The 12,136-nt window shown below is 51.8% G+C and overlaps 1 protein-coding gene across 4 annotated transcripts in view; it reads right to left on the minus strand.

Annotated features, from left to right (window-relative positions):
- Positions 1-11,007: 11,007 nt before the first annotated feature.
- Positions 11,008-12,136, minus strand: part of LOC123093893 (uncharacterized) — a 7,624-nt gene continuing 6,495 nt past the window's right edge. For all 4 annotated transcript variants that reach the window (XR_006445632.1, XR_006445633.1, XR_006445631.1 and 1 more), the window contains one exon: positions 11,008-11,519. The gene's annotated coding sequence lies outside the window, so the exon portion shown is untranslated. The remainder of the gene's footprint in view (positions 11,520-12,136) is intronic.

The raw sequence follows: 12,136 nt of genomic DNA on the forward strand, positions 1-12,136 counted from the left end.
TCCAATTCTTCTCCGCGGCGAGTCTCTCACTTTCCCCTTCTGACAAAATGGAGGGCCCTGTAACCCGCCGTGACATTAATGCGGATCTTCCGAAAAAAGATTCGGCGTTATCCACAACGGATATTTCCTCAGACAACGGTCGGCGCGAGAATCCAGGCGCCTCTCCAACAGTCATCATTTCGTCTCCTCCATTTTTTCCCTTTGCCTTATTCTTTCTAACCTCTTGGCGGCTTATGAACATAGGCCGACGCTGATTTCTGGAAGATGAAACTTGTCACCCCTGTCCGGAGACCCAAGGTGGCCAAGACCCTTGCCCGGAGGCCGAAGAAGAAAACAGCCGCCGAAAGAATGATGGATCTGGATGACACGGAGGAGGTAGAACTTGACTCCTTAGGCAAACTCTTTGTTCATCTTATTGACAACGATTGTTCACAGGACGAGCCGGAGACCAGTCAAGCCGACGCCCCCGAGGTAATCTATATTTCTTCCGACTCGGACATTTCTTCCGACTCAGGATGCTCTCCTCCAATGATAATACGGCGGGCCGTACGAAAAGTCCCTATATCTCATCCGCTTGCTCACTTGGATCCTGACTTCCTTTTGAAAAAGCAACAGTGGGAGCCCAAGCGTCAAACCCGGAGCGCCGGCTCTGAAGAGCTCCTGTCCGGCTTGCCGAACACTCCGGCTCCCCGGAAACGTCCCGTTGAGGTATACTTGTAAATCAATTTTGTTTCTGATAATTTATTTTGAACTGCAACTCTTTTCTTATAGGGAAACGTTTCCCAGCGGCACGCCGGCCGAACGCTTCGGCCGGTCGCGTGCGCCTCGCGTAATCCGCGCGTGGGACCTCCTTCTTTTTTTGCTGCGAGACGCTATTTTTGCTACAACTGTTATTTTTTTTTGCTACTACCGACAGGATTTTTGCTGTAATCTTTGATGGTTTTTGCTACATTTTGTTCACTAAAAAAACTGCATCCACGTTTAGTTGCAACCCGAGTTCGTCAGATTTTTTTGCTACAATCGGTATCATTTTTTGCTACAACCGTTCACTAAAAAAGTCTGCATACATGTTCATCAGAGTTGCAACCCGAGTTCATTGGATTGTTTTGCTACAACCCACATTTTGTTTTGCTACCACGCATCATCAGCGTCGTTTTTTTACTACGACCAAGTTGATATTTTTTTGCTACAACCATATTTTTGCTGCATCCGTGATCGAAATTTGCTACATCGTGACCGAAATTTGCTGCATCGAGGATTTTTGCTACATGGACAGATCTGACGGTCAAACCAGATTCAATCTGGCGGATCGGATGGCCCGCGTGCGGCCGGCCGAAAGTTTCGGCCGGCGCGCCGGCGCAGAGCACTGGCCTTTCTTATATGCTTTTGCTGCTTTGAACTTTTCAGGAAACGGCCGGCTCCTCTGGTGATTCGACTGCATCCATAGTCCCCCCCCCTGAAGATTAATCCAGGGTAAACACCTTGCTTTCTCCGCTGCCCTTCCGGCTTTTCTTGCTCCTTATAACAATTATTCTTCAGGGCTCAAGCCAAACGCCGAAAAACTGCCGGGTCTGGTTCTGGCACTACTGCTGGTGCCACTGCCAGTGGTCCTTCTGGAGAGCCGGAACTTGCTGCTCCAACACCTGCAGAACCGGAGATAATGGTTTCGGCGCCTGCTGCACCGGACTCTTCGGCGCCTTGTGCTGAACCGGCTGCCGCTGAAGCAGCCACTACTCGGTGCTCCTCTGGCGCCTAAGCGATCCACCTGGGTCCCAGCTCTTCAACCGCCGGTGCGAGTACAACCCCTGAGGTAATCGTGACCGGGACGGCTTTCAATCCTCCTGCCCGTCATGTTCTTGCCAAGCACACTGGAGAGGCCGGCTCATCTGTTCCAGCCAAGTTTGAACTCGAGCTCCCCTCCTTAGAGAACTTGTCTGCTGATGAGCTCCATGCTGGTTACCTGAGCCGGCTCAACTCAGCAATCCGACCCGCCAAGCGCTGAACGTTGTTGATACAAGCCGGCTCAAACAAAGAAGCAATAGCCTTGATCTTGTCCGGGTTAGCTTCGATGCCACGCTCTGAGACTAAGAATCCCAGAAGCTTGCCTGCAGAAACTCCAAAGACGCACTTGGTCGGGTTGAACATCATCTTGTAGACCCAGAGATTATCAAATGTTTCCTGTAAGTCGTCCAGCAGGGTCTCCTTCTTCCTTAACTTGACCATAACATCATCCACATAGGCATGAACGTTACGCCCGATCTGACTATGAAGACAGTTCTGCATGCAACGCTGATAAATCGCCTGGGCACACTTGAGCCCAAAAGGCATAGACACGTAGCAGAAAGCACCAAAAGGCGTGATGAAAGTCGTCTTCTCTTGGTCTTTGACTGCCATCTTGATCTGATGATAACCTGAGTATGCGTCCAGGAAGCATAAGCGCTCACAACCCGCCGTTGCATCAATAATCTGGTCGATGCAGGGGAGGGCAAACGGGTCAACTGGACAAGCTTTGTTAAGATCTGTGTAATCTATACACATCCGCCAAGTGCCGTTTTTCTTAAGCACTAGCACCGGGTTAGCGAGCCACTCCGTGTGAAACACTTCCACAATGAACCCGGCTGCTAAGAGCCGGGCCACCTCTTCCCCGATGGCCTTTCGTCTCTCTTCGTTGAACCGGCGGAGGAACTGTTTGATCGGTTTGAACTTAGGATCCACATTAAGGTGGTGCTCAACGAATTCTCTCGGTACACCCGGCATGTCAGAGGGCTTCCATGCAAAGATGTCCCGATTCTCACGGATGAATTCGATGAGCGCGCTTTCTATTTGGGGTCCAGGTTGGCCCCAATAGTAAACTGCTGCGATGAGTCGCCCGACGTGAAATCCACCAACTTAGTATCCTCCGCAACAAACTTGAGGGGCGACTCAGACTCAGTGGTTGGCTTCTTGAGCGGGGTCATATACGTCAGGTCAACGTTCTCCTTATAAAACTTGAGCTCTGCCTCAGCACAGCTTGATTCTGCATAAGCCGCATCACCTTCCTCGCACTCAAGGGCCGTCTTGCGATCGCCGTGCACCGTAATTGTCCCATTCAACCCGGGCATCTTGAGCTGCAGATAGACATAACAGGGCCTAGCCATGAACTTGGCATAAGCCGACCGCCCAAATATGACATGATAAGGGCTCTTGAACTTGACTACTTCGAACCACATGGATTCCACCCTGTAGTTAGACTCATCACCAAAGGCTACTTCCAAAGCGATTCTTCCCACCGGGTAAGCCGATTTCCGGGCACTACTCCGTGAAACACCATTGAGGACGGCTTCAAATCTTTGTCCACCAAATTCATCCAGCGGAAAGTGTCGTAGTACAGGATGTTGATGCTGCTGCCACCATCCATGAGTACCTTTGTGAACACATACCCTCCCACCTGGGGGCAACCACTAAAGCCAGATGCCCCGGGTTATCAACACGCGGCGGGTGATCCGCCCGGCTCCAGGTTATATCATACTCTGACCACCTCAGGTACTTCGAAAGAGCCGGCATGACGGAATTAACCGCCCGCTTGCATACCTTCTGATCCCTCTTATCAAGACTGGTTGTGAAGACATGATATTGTCCTCCATTCAACTGCTTCGGGCTACTCCGATACCCAGACTGGTTTCTTCTGCTACTGACCTCCATTGCCGGGTTGATGCCGACCCCCCTGATTACCTTGACTTTGCTGCCCAGGCCCTGAGCCGCTCGCTCCGAAGCCGGCTCCTGAACTGTCAGGACCTGAGCCGCCCGACGGCCCGTTGCCATTGTTATTATTGCGCTGAAGGGTATACTGCCGGATGTCCCTTAAGGTGCTGCAATCCTTCCATAAGTGCCTCGCCGGCCTATCCGGATAACTGTGTTCTGGGCAAGGTCCGTTGAGCCTCTCTTCCAAACTGGGCTGAGGCGGCTTGTTTTTATTAAAAGGCGTCCTGAAATTCCCGTTCCCCTTAGCACGACTGTTTTCGGTGTTGGCGTTTGCCACAAATTCTGACCCGGTGTAACACCCCCAGTCTCTCACCACAGTGATCACCTCTTATTCATGCTATGTCATCATCATTTGCTCAATATGATCACAGTGGACAAGCACCTAATTCAAATCTTCCCTCTGAGGGGAAGTGAGCCTAACTCACTTGGCTAGTGGAGTGGATGTACAACCCAGCCACCCAGGTTCAAGTCCCCACGGGCGCGAATTTGGGTTCTTATTATTTAAAAAAAACTCGCTGTGGGGGGCTTCCCCTACCGCTTTCCTTCAAAAAAAAAATCTTCCCTCTGAAATCAATTCAAACTTTTATTACAAAATGAAGTTGCTCCAAAAATCTTGGAAAAATGACCATCATTTTGAAATTATTCCAAAACAAATGATGTTAGGGAAAACAACATCACCATCTACTCAAAATGGGCTATAGCATTTAAACAGTGTTATAACACCACCATTTAATGCTTTTTCATTTTTGGAAATTCCAAAAGTGTTCCAAAATTTCCTAATCCAATTTTCGGTGGCAAGAAACATTGCAAAGTATTAATTGGGCCTACTACCACATTTTTCAGAAAGGTTTGGTGGCCTAATCTTTTTCTTTTCCTCTCTGTAATTTAGTAAAAGAAAAAGAGAGGAGAGGCCTTACCTGCCGCCCACCTCACCGAGCCGGCCCAGCCCAACTCACCTGCCCCCAACCACTCCCGCGCTCGCTGTCGCCTTCCCCGCGTCCGGCGGCCACCGCGACGCCTCCCCGCTCGCCACCGCGACGAGCTGGGCGAGGAGGGGATAAGGACCTTCCCCCTCTCTTCCCTGGACCCCTCTGGTCACTTCTCCCCCTCGCCATCGCCTCTCTCCCTCTCTGCCTTTCCCCGCCGAGCGCAACCGAGGCCGGCTCGTCGGAGGACTCGCGGCCACCGTGCCCCTCCCGTCGCCAAGCCGTGTCCATCACCTTCCCCGTCCTCGGCTACGTCGGGTACGCCCGCTCAGCGGAGCTCGGAGCCACCACGACGCCGCCCACGGCCTCGTCTTCAACCTACGGCCACCGAGATCGCCGCGGCTACTCCGTCGCCTCCAGCCCTTTCCCGAGCACGCTTGTCTGCTCGGCTACTTCGCGGTGAGCTCCCGGTCCCCTGTGATCTCTCCCCTTTCTTCCCCGCTCCTCGTAGCTTCGTTTTCCGCCATGACCGAGCCTGGCTCCGCCGGTGAGCTCGCCACCGCCGCGTTAGCCTTTGTCACGGCCTACCAGCCCCCACATCGAGTCCGCGGCATCGCGTAGACGCCGTACGAGCCCAGTGCCACTTAGTTTGCTTACCGCTCCGCGACTTGCGAGTTCGCCGGTTTCGGCCTCCATCAAACCTCGCCGTCCGGCCACTTCCGGCCGTCCCCTGGTGCAACCAGTGGCACCGCTCGACGTGAGAGTCCCCTAGCTTTCGAACGCAGGTTAAAATGCGTGTTTTGGCGCTCTGTAGCGAAAATCCGAGCTACTCCGGCGAGGGCGCCGCCGCGGTTATGCTCGCCGGCGTGATTCCGGCGAGTCCCCGTCACCGCCGACGTGGCACGCGGGCCCCACCGCTCGTGCCACTGACTCGTGGGCCTGCTGGGTCCCATTGACCCAGTCAGTGCTGACTGGGCAACGCCAGTCGCTGCCAGTGGGCCCCGCGTGGGTCCCATTGACCAGTCAGCGGGTCTGCTGGCCGCTGACGCTGGGATGACGTCAGCGTGATGTCATATTCCATTTCTGGAATTATCTGTTGATTTAAAATATTTCAGAAAATGTTTAAACTCCAAAAATCCATATCTTTTAAACCGTAGCTCGGATGGAAAAAGTTTATACATGAAAGTTGATCAGAACGACGAGACGAAGCTAACCGTGCTATCTGTTGTCGAGTCGGGACCCTCTACGGAGGTGAACCCGCAGCTTTTAGTCCGTTTCCGGTAGATGAATAGTGCCTAACTGCCGTCTATTAATTCCAGTTGTTATCCTAAAATAACTAAATTGGTTTAGATAGGTCTTTAGGCAACCCTGCACTGCACCCCCCAGCTGTCACTTGACTCTGACATCACTAACGTGCTACCGTCCCCCTCCGGTTCATCTGTCTGACAGACGTCCGGAATCGGGAATACTTCCCGGACGGGTTCCCCCTTCTCCGTTATCGGTAGCACCGCGCTAGATCACCCCCTTCCCCGTCATAGCTTGTAGTCTTGTCTTGCTTTGCGATTGTTTTACTGTTGTGTATTTATATGTTTCTTCCCCCTCTTCTCTCTCGGTAGAGCCCGGCGCTGACGCAGCTCCAGAGACCGACGCCGTCCCGGTGATTGGTTCTACTTCCGACGACCCTGCCTTTGCCGCCGAGCAACCAGGCAAGCAAAACCCCCTTGAGCATTTCCGATATCGCCCATGCCTCTTCTTTCTTATGCTTGCATTAGAATTGCCGCTACTGCTGCTGCTCCTGTTACTGATGCATAGCCTGTTTACTTGTAGCCTACTTTTGATACCTGCCTGTTATCCTAAACTGCTTAGCATAGGATGGGTAGAGCCTGATAGAGACCCCTTTATCCCGACTGCCCCGCTGGATTCTCAGAAGACCCGTTCGACGGGATCGAAGATCAGACCTGGGCACCACACATCACTTTCCCCCTAAGTTGCTCGACACCACTGGGTTACTGTCACGTACCGAGGGTGACTCCTCTCTAGCACGTTTGACGTTAACCTTGTGGGTTAGTTACTCGGTCGTGGTAAGTGAGGGTGATTTCCTCCTACACCACCCCCGATACCGAGCCATCTTACAACTTCACAAGTGTGGACATCGAGGGTGGTCCCTCTTCCGTTCACCTTGATGATACATCAGGTGGAATTCCGACGGGGTGATTCCTCCGGTTTTCCCCCTGGTGTCAGACGCACAGTTACCCTGACTACAGTGACTTGACACTACTACATGATACTAAATACGGGTCGGCCCTGAGGGGTACCCGCGCGTGCCTTCGGGCGAGTGATGTGGAGACGGGTTGACCTGAGAGGTGCCCACGAGATATTTACGAGGCGTGGCCGGGCATTCCTAGCCCTTGCCACAAGTCCTCGAGACGGGACGTCGGGACCACCTCTTTCGTGAGCACTCTTCGTTACTGCGCGCTACCAATCCACTAAGCGATTTGGATATTTGATCCGAGGGGCCTCTGGCCTGATAGCACTAACCATCACGTGGGTGTGAGTGGGTGCTCTGCATCGTATACTTCAGCCGGAGCCGTCACGACGTCAGCGAATGAGCGGCCCGTTCGGATTGGACTGAGGATGCAACTGCGTGCTTGTATAAGGGGTTGCTAGGTCTGCTACCGAACGGCCACGCAACGTGCTGGAGTGTCCGAGGCGATGGTCCAAGACCCCCGGGGGCATAGGTTAGTCCAGCGTGCTTGATCCTCTCTGGCGGTTTCCGATCGGGTTGCGGCGTATCGTTTAGCCGAGGCCGGGCAGGACCCAAAAAGTGTGTCCGGATGGAGTTAAGCGAGCGTGTTGGGTAAGTTGGTGCACCCCTGCAGGGAACAAAACATCTATCGATAGCCTGTCCTACGGTAACGGACACTCGGAGTTGTATCCACTTCGGTACAACTAGAACCAGTGATATGAGCTGATAATGGAATAGGGCTCTGGGATTGCTTTCTCGCAGGGAGTCGAGGAAGGATCCCCGGCCGAGGTTGATACTACTAAAACACTTTACATTATGTTGTACTAATCTACACTCTTCTAATGCTGCAAGACCCCTGAAGATGCTAGTCTTCGATAGGATTAGGCTTCCCCCTCTTTCTGGCATTCTGCAGCCAAGTCCACATATACAGCCTCCTTTGAAAATATTGCATTGCTTAGAATAGATCTGATGTAAGTCTTGCTGAGTACTTTGGATGAGTACTCACAGTTGCTTTGCTCCCCTTATTGTCCTACCAGCATGATAACTCAGACGATGGAGCCCCGGAGCCAGCAGCCCCCGTCGACGACTTGTACTACCAGCCTGATGGAGGCTACTACTACTACCCGGCCGACGAGTACTACTACGAGGAGCCGGCAGACGACGACCATGAGTAGGATCGGAGGTCCCAGGCAGGAGGCCTGCGCCTTTTCGATCGTAGTTTTTCTTTTGCCCCGCCTTGGATAAGGCCTATCTGTTTCTGTGTAATATCTGTTCCTAGATATCTAACGCTTCCACTAATGCTTGTTATGTCATCAGACTTATGCATTCGAGCCTTTGAGGCCCTGGCTTGTAATACAAAGTTTGAATGAACTTATTTATGTTTTAGAGTTGTGCTGTGATTCCTTCACGTGAGTCCTTAGGCTTGATCGTGTGCATTTGCGTGTATGATTAGTGCACGATTGAGCCGGGGTCGCACACCCGGCTTCCGGGTTCTTCCTCTTGCCTTGATTGTTGTTCCCCGCCGGGTTATTCTGCTGACCCTTGCCATTACTTTTCTTTCCCTGGCCTGTCTTCTCATCGTCAGAGCCGGGATCCTTCGTAGTATCGGAGTCGGCATATTTAGTGAGAGACGCCATGAGCTCCCCCATGTCTTGTTACGAACGCTTTAGCCGGCCAAGCTTCTGCTTCAGAGGTACAAAGTGACAGTTCCTTTCCAATATTAGCACCGCCTGAGCCGTCGTGATCTGCTCAGAAGAATGAATCACCTCTGAAACCCGCCGGACCCAGTGATAGGCCGACTCATCCTCCCGCTGCACACAATGGTATAGATCCACAATGGTCATCGGCTGCTTGCACGTCCCCCGGAAATTCTTGATAAACTTTGCCTTTAGCTCCTCCCAGGAGTTGATTGTATTCGGCGGTAAGTTCTTTAACCATGTACGAGCCGGCCCTTCCAGCATCATGATAAAATACTTGGCACATACCGCGTCACTGACGTCCAACATCTCCATTGCCAGCTCATAACTCTCCACCCAAGCTTCCGGGGGTTGATCCACCGTGTAGTTAGCTATCTTGCGTGGACCCTTGAAATCTTTCGGCAACCGCTCATTGCGTAGAGTCGGCACTAAGCACGGCAATCCCGCTGCCCTAGAGGTCGCTCCTGCCCCTACCGAGACGGAAGGTGCAAACGTCTGCTCCTGGTGAGCCGTTACTGCCGCCCGAGCCGCCATGTCTTGCTGTGCCCTCAGCTGGTCTGCCAGCGCCCGAGTCTCGTGAGTCGCCCTATCAGCTCGCGGCGAGTTCCGGTGTCGATCACTGCTAGAAACTGCCGGTGTTGCATAACACCGGCTGTAACTGCGACTGGGGACGGGGGTCGAGTGCACGCGACACCGGCTGTACGCGTACTTCTCCTGCTGGGCCACAGCCGTCTGTAGGTATCCAATTGCCTTACGTACTTCCTCTGCATACGGTGCTTCCTCTGGGATTGGGATCGTGCCCAGCTGGGTCGCCGCCGCCACCATATTCTCTGCCGGGTTGGAGTAGTGACCCGGAGGTGTCGGGAAAGGTGATGGCTGGTTCTGCTGCGGATGCTGAACCGCTGCCCGACTCCCGGGCGCGTCTGCCGGCCGGGTTGCAGTCATAGGCATGTTCTGACCCGTTCCTGACGTATTGAAAAGATTCCTTGCTTCATACTGGTTCGACAGACGGGATTGATGTCTCATCTACTGAACTGCCGCCGCCGATTGCTGCTCTAACTCCAAACGAAAAGCGTTAGCCCGTAGGCGCTCCGCCTCAGCATCCATCTGGGTTTTTAACGCGTCGATTTCTTAGTGGACTCCGGCCATCTGGGCCTTTATCCTTGCGATCTCCGCATTACGGGCCGCCTGATTTTCGACAGTAACCTCAGTTCCCATCAGAGCCGTAAGCTCATCCACCAGATCCATGAGAACCTGAGTCGACGATCTGCCAGCTCCTGATCCGCCCGCTCCGGCAGCTGTGTTGTCCAGACCCGGAGCCGATCCCGCCATGTAGACTGCAGCATAGCTCAGCGGCTCATAGCCCTCCGACTCATGATACTCTGACTCGGGGTAGTGGTCGATGTAGCCCCCAAGCCCACCATTATGCAGCTGATAGATTGATTCCGTCTCTCCGCCCGAAGATTCATCTTCCGAGCAGCAGAGGGTCTCTTCCCTTGTCATGGATTCCTCCGGCTCCACCCCCTGGGTGAAACCAACAAAGACGTGCCTCCCGCCCGGATTGGCTTGGGTGGGTTGCGCCCGCCGGGCTGACTCGACAATGTCGGTGCAGCCGTCCGGCCCGGACTCTGGTCCTGCGATCTTGCCGATGAAGATGTGAATCTTGTCGATGGGGACCCGGAAACCATACCCCAGTCGGCGTCCTTGATGTAGAGCCGCCCACGGCGACTTTTGGTCATCCTGCCAACAGCGTACCCCTCAAGCTCTGGAAGAGCGCCCTTTGAGAACTCAACACCACCGAGCGCTGGCCCCACGATGGGCTCCAACTGTCGTAGTTTTGTCACGGCAGATGTCCTCGTGAAAGGACTTAGGTCCAAGGCCATCGCCAAAGTAGTGGACTCAAAGGGGTTGGTCGAGATGAGGGACACGGGTTTACCCAGGTTCGGCCCCTCGAGATGAGGTAAAAGCCTATGTCCTGCTTGCGATTGTATTAAATGGTGTATCGATTACAAGGGAGCGAGTTTCGCCTAACCCTAGCTCTCGATCTTCTCTAACCTGCCCTAAGCCGCCCTAGGGACTCGCCCTTATATACTGTAGGCCAAGCCCCCGGGTTACATTGAGTCCTAAACCGACTCGTACCAGATCTCCTACCCTAACTCGGAATCATCTTATCTATCTTGGTAACCCGGCCCCGGGTCTCTTACTGCCTCCTCCCGTGGCCTTCCCTCTCCTAGTCGTCTCACTTTGTATATGGGCCGGCTTACGGCCTGGTCCTCCTTTAAGCCTACCTTCAAGCCCTTCTCCACGAGCCGCCTGGTGGGACCCTGCCCAACCCGGGCGGGTCTTACCACGGGGTTATATCCCCAACAATTACGCATAATACATTTAAAACTCTAACCCGTGCGAAAGCACGGGTCGATTGGCTAGTACATAAAATTACAAATCATTCATGCTTGTATTAACTTTGGTAATAAATCAAATCACAACAAAATAAATGATAACTTGAAAAGTCAACCGTGACTTATATTAATATAAATATATTTAAAAAAGCCAGAAAACACCCATGTAGTAGCAAAGCCTGCACCTATGAGATACACTAGGCAGGGTGGCGCGCTGACACCGCGCCCGCTTTGGCTGCACGTTTCAATGAGTGCTAGTATATCAAAAGCAAAGAAGAAATCAAAATTAGCCGACAATCATTCGTAGAATATTCTTATTTCTGTTGAAACTGGCAATGCATAGGTCACAACTCAAAAATTACAACGCTTGCTGACTCGTGTGTGCAAAAATACAGTGCATGTCTAAAAACAGTACAACGGCGCTGCTGCAACTTCCTTTCATAGTTTATACATTGTGCCTCATATCTCTTACCTTAGAAAGTATTCTCCTGTTTGATGCTAGCTAACCATTCTGTAATGTAAGATAAGGAAACATTTTATCTACTAATTGGTTCACATTTACTGAATATGACAGCTAACTCTAGTAGTTTATGTCAACTGAATATCACAGTGCTGACTACAGTAGCTTATGCCACTTGCAAGGCTTTGGCACATGTGCCCACCCAGTAAAGCATACTAAAACGAATGTTTTTGACAGAGAACGGCGAGTAACTTCCATGGACAATAAAATTTAAAGGTCACCCGAAGTAATTAAGGGAAACTATAAGGCCCCACCTATTTCTTTTATTGATACAAATTGGTTGGTGAATATAATTAGATTGATGCATCGATGTTCCACTAACATTGATAGAGAAACCAACACTTTGTTTAGGTAACAATGAACTATCTCATAATGTTTGATACACTTTTCTTGGAACACTATTTTAGATTCTTTGTATTTATAGTCAGTTAAGGGTCTGATTCAAAGGTATTAGCAACATGGTATCTTTGGTAAAAAAAGTTGGCAAAAGGAGCTGTAATGTGTACAGTGTTGGTGGATATAGGCAAAAAATGAAACATACATTAGGAGCCAAGCTATCTAATTTAATGAATCTTAAATTTGATGTCAAAGCACTATGCACAGATCTA

This window comes from Triticum aestivum, chromosome 4B, assembly GCF_018294505.1.
Source record: "Triticum aestivum cultivar Chinese Spring chromosome 4B, IWGSC CS RefSeq v2.1, whole genome shotgun sequence".
NCBI classification, from domain to species: domain Eukaryota; kingdom Viridiplantae; phylum Streptophyta; class Magnoliopsida; order Poales; family Poaceae; genus Triticum; species Triticum aestivum.